General features: G+C 47.8%; 1 non-coding gene across 1 annotated transcript; it reads left to right on the top strand.

Annotated features, from left to right (window-relative positions):
• The first annotated feature begins 4,057 nt into the window (after nt 1–4,057).
• On the top strand, nt 4,058–4,130 carry TRNAW-CCA. Its single transcript has one exon. It is a non-coding gene; the product is annotated as a tRNA-Trp (tRNA).
• Nucleotides 4,131–4,637: the final 507 nt, after the last annotated feature.

Genomic DNA, 4,637 nt, shown 5'->3' with positions numbered 1-4,637 from the left:
GAGGTGGTCATGGTTGGGGGTGTGTGGGTCTGTGGATCTAGGACACATGGGCAAACAAGGTCCTCAGAAAAGATCCCATGAGAAAGTCAAAGGAGACACTCAACTTGACCAAAGTCATCATCATAATTTATCTGAAAAGAAGTTCAAGGTACACAAAAGAATGGTGTCAAAGGTGAAGGAAACTTGGGAGTTCAACTCCGATGAATCAGTCTCCCGTGTGATGAAACTCAGCTGAAAGTCAGCAGGCATGTGACTAGCCCAGCGGGGGACCCAGAGGGAGGAACTGGGGAGAGGGACGCGGGGGCGGAGATGAGAAGCTGTTTGTTGTACTAGAACCACTGGGTGGAGGTGAGCATCGCTAACAATTTCTGACTTGTTGGGTGGCAGCTGGGGCAGTTATGTAATGACCACTCCCAAGGACCTTCCTAAAATAACATAACCTCAGCAGCAGCTGATAATCACAAAGAAAACAATAGCACAAAAAGAAATCAGGGCGAGTTTTACTGACAGAGTGTTGCACCTTTGGCAAGAGAAACCATGTCCCCCAGGGCTCAGGAGAAGAAACCTGGAAGATGGTGGATGGGCCCTGTGGGGTCCAGGAGACTCAGGTCGAGGACTCTGTGGGACTGCCCGCCAGCCACTCCAATCTCCTGGAAACAGCCCCCGCTCTTCTTGCTCCGGCTCTGGCCGGATCCTCTTTAGGGCTGGAGAGTCAGATCCAAGCTGGTTCCTGCCTGGGTTTTGGGACTGGAGACCCAAAGCCATGCAGTTAATCATCTCAGTGTCAAAAACACTGAGATGGGTCAGATGTTCACCAAGCATATCAGTTAAGTAAAATGAACACTTCCTCACCCAGGCCTCAACAAAAACTGACAGAAGAATCTGAGAATGCACCAGAAACCACCTGTGTATGTGCACTACCACTGAACCTGTTCTCTGTCTCAGGAACCAAGCTGTTGTGAGATCTCGCCCCTGTATCCGAGCAGTGATGTCATCACTACTCCAGGCAGGAGACCCGCTGTGCCCACTCCCTCTCCCTGGCCAAGTGTGACCTCCGGGGCTCCTAGTGGTCAAGTCCCAAGTTCATACCTAGGAGCTGATGGAAATATGGCTTTGGCTGCACACACACACAGACACCACTAAAGTTTAAAACCTAGGAGCACAGAAGTCACATTTCCTAGCATGGGGTGATGCTGGTCATCAGGTAGAGAGACTCAAACTGATGACCTAAGTAGAACAAGAGATGCAGACAGTCTGGGGGCCACTCAGATCCCTTGTTTCAGTTTATTCTCAGGCTCAGCTGAATCTCATCATCAAATTTTCTCTTAGATTCTTGAGTCCATGAATTCCCCTTTGGAACTAAACTAGCTTGAGTTGGGGTTCTGTCCCTTACCAGCCCAACAATACACAGAGGCTAGTGAAATCAGCTTGGGCACTCACCAAAAAGCATCTAGCTGCCAAGGAAGAGGAGCACAAACCTCACAATGGAAACAGGCTAGAAGGGTCTGGTGGGAGTTGAGGACCCAGAGGTTCTTGCCTTTTTAAAAATGATTTTTCTTTTATTTTTAATTGTAGGATAATTGCTTTATAATGTCGTGTTAGTTTCTGCTGTACAACTTGAATCAGCTATATGTATACAAAAAGCCCTTCCCTCTTGACCCTCCCCGCTACCCCTCTACCCTACCCCTCTGGGTCATCACAGAGCACCAAGCTGAGCTCCCTGTGGTATACAACAACTTCCCACTAGCTATCCATTTTACATGTGCTAGTGTATATGTTTCAATGCCACTCCCTCAGTTCGTCCCACCCTCTCCTTCCCCAACTGTGTCCACAAGTCTGCTCTCTACATCTGAGTCTCTCTTCCTGCCCTGCAAGAAGTTCTTGACTTTGGGATTATCCCAGTGAATGCTGCTGTAAGTGATTAGATCAAGCTAGAAAGCTGGGACAGGGTGGATAAAGGAGGTACCTAAAAGACCTGGGAAGCTGGTGGGGGTACAGGCAAGGATGCAGAGGCTGCTGCTACCCGTGACCATGACTATGAACGGGATAGCAGTTTTGACCACCAAATTAGGGAGCTCATCATTCGGAGGAGGAATTTGGCTGATGTAGGGGATGGTCAGGCACATGCAATGCGTGTAACTCAAGCACTAGATTCAAGGTGTAGAGCTTCCAATCTGCAAGATTAGGACACAAATGCAACTCATAAAAGAAAATTATGTAAAATGTCAGCCATAGAGCAAATCATATGTCTGCACACAATGGGGTGACCACAGAACCCCACCAGCAACTTGGAAAGGAGGGTTGGATTTCAGGGTCCTAACACGAAAGGGCAATGGCAACTTTTGCTCTGAAAGCTACAGGGAAGCCACAGAGAGCAGTGGGAGGATGAGAAGGAGGAAAGTGGCCATTTGGGGAAGAAAGAGAAAAAAGCAAAACTGCTGGCCAGTGTTGGTAGGAAAAAAGAGGAAGATATAAGAAACAAATCCAATGATTTAGAAATAAAAAAAATCAGCATCCAAAAGAAAACTGCCTAGGACATAATGGGTGGAGCTGCCGGTGAGGTCTGGTGAGCTCTGAACATAGGACACGTGACCCCAGGCACGGTGGGATGACTCTGGGGAACACTCAAGTGTCACAGATGGAGATGAGTGAGTCACAGAGGTAGAACCAGACCGGGCAGAATCTGGGGCTGGGTGAGCTTGCCGCAGGCATTCAGGTCAGCGTGTATCACTGCCAGGGACCAGAGCTGTGCAGTGATGATGAATAATGAGTTCAGGACTAAGGTCTGGTCAAGGGGAGAAAGCACCAGGTAGCCCTCTGAGGGGTCTGTTGTTCTGAGGTTGTGTTTTTTACCCTGAGAAATTCAAGGTTTCTGGTCAACCCTGACTCTGGGATAGACACTGACTCCTAAAGATATGAACACCTTAGATCGACTCCTTAACTCAGCAGTATAAGGAAGATGAGATCCAAGGAGGTTAAATGGCTTGTGGTGTCCCTGCACAGCCAGGCAGTGGCAGGCCTGCAGCTAGAATCATGGTAGCCTGATTTTCATGGTGGTGCATGTGTGGATCATAAAGAACGTACTGGTCCTTGAGATTTTTCCAAGAAACCCTTCCATTAGGAAATCAACCTTGAGTCCTAAAAGAGTAAAGGGCCTCAGAAACCTTGAAATAAAAATCCGTTAAACTCAGGACCTTCTGAACTTATGTGATTATTCTGTCTTCCCTGCCCCGTGGAACATGGAGTTTCATTTTGAGAGGCACATCTCAGAACACACGTTGGAAATGCAATCCATGTGGTCCTCGGCTGCTTAGAACACACCCAGTTTTCCTGGGCTGGAGGAGCTGCCTTGTCTCCTAGGAGCCTTTGTGATTCAGGTCTAAACATACAGTCATGCTTTTCTGGTCAGTAAGCGTCTCAACCCTCTGGACTTTCTTTAATTTCCATCTCTTATGAAACTCTAGGCTGGATCTAGCCAACAGGTACGAGACTCCCTGATACCCATGGCTGTCATTTTCCCCCCTAAGATCGATGTTTTATGATCTTTACTTGGTATTTCCCATCGTTCCAGACATGAAACCTACACTTCTGAGGAATGCAAGCACATGCAGAAAAATTAATACACTAGAGATACTACAACTCTAGGAAAGGAAGGAAGGAAGCACTTATTTATTGAACATCTATTAAGTGATATGCGCCATGTGAGATGTTTTACATTGTTTTGCTCACTTGGTGTCTTTCCTTTGCCACAGTGTTTTCCAATCTAGACTGTCTTGGAAAGATGGTTTAATAATTCACGAAAACATACCCACAGGCTCAGAATTCTCCTTGCAGTGGGAGTGAAGTGCATGTCAAAAGGATGGGGTTGGACCCAGCAAATCTTCGGTGTAGGAAAAGGTTTGATGCAGTTGAGATACCATCTCCCCCTCCTACCTGGTCTCCATCCTCCCCGGCTTGTCCTGCTTCTTGGTTCCACTTAGTAGACTTATGCATAGAAAAGTACCAGGGAGTGAGTGTGGCACATTTATAATTTGAATAAAAACTAGAGGGAGGGACTTCCCTGATGGTCCAGGGGCTAAGACTCTGCACTCCAAATGCAGGGGGTCCAGGTTCCATCCCTGGTCAGGGAACTTGATCCCACGTGCTGCAACTAAGAGTTCACGTGCCACCATTAAGATTCGGTACAGCCAAACAAACAGACAAACAAAACTAGAAAGAGGGCAGTGCTTGTGTGAAGGGAGTGAATGATGGATGGTGACATTTCAGGCTTTGTAGGGAAGGCTGTTCTGCAGCAAGAACACAGGAACGGTGGTCCCTCCCAAGCCCCTCGGAGCACCCTGTGTAGGCCGCTGCGTGCTCCGTCATCTGCAAGGTGGAAGCAGGGTGAAGATGCTGGAGTGGTGTTTTTGCATCTCACACCTTTACTGGCTCTAGTACAGGCTGGTTTAAAGCAGCTTTCAGGTGCCTGCAGGACATCTGCACACCCCAGAAGCCCTTGTCGGAGACTGGTCCCTGGGTGGCTCACGCCACTGTCCATGGTTTCCTTTTTCTTCACCTTCCTCACTGGTCTTTATTCTCAGATTTCCCCAAAGTATAGAATGTAAACCTTGGGTGTAGCTGGAGAATAGTTTTTCTTG

Source organism: Oryx dammah, unplaced genomic scaffold (assembly GCF_014754425.2).
Source record: "Oryx dammah isolate SB20612 unplaced genomic scaffold, SCBI_Odam_1.1 HiC_scaffold_10, whole genome shotgun sequence".
In the NCBI taxonomy this organism is placed as follows: domain Eukaryota; kingdom Metazoa; phylum Chordata; class Mammalia; order Artiodactyla; family Bovidae; genus Oryx; species Oryx dammah.
This window is presented reverse-complemented; position numbering and strand designations above follow the sequence as displayed.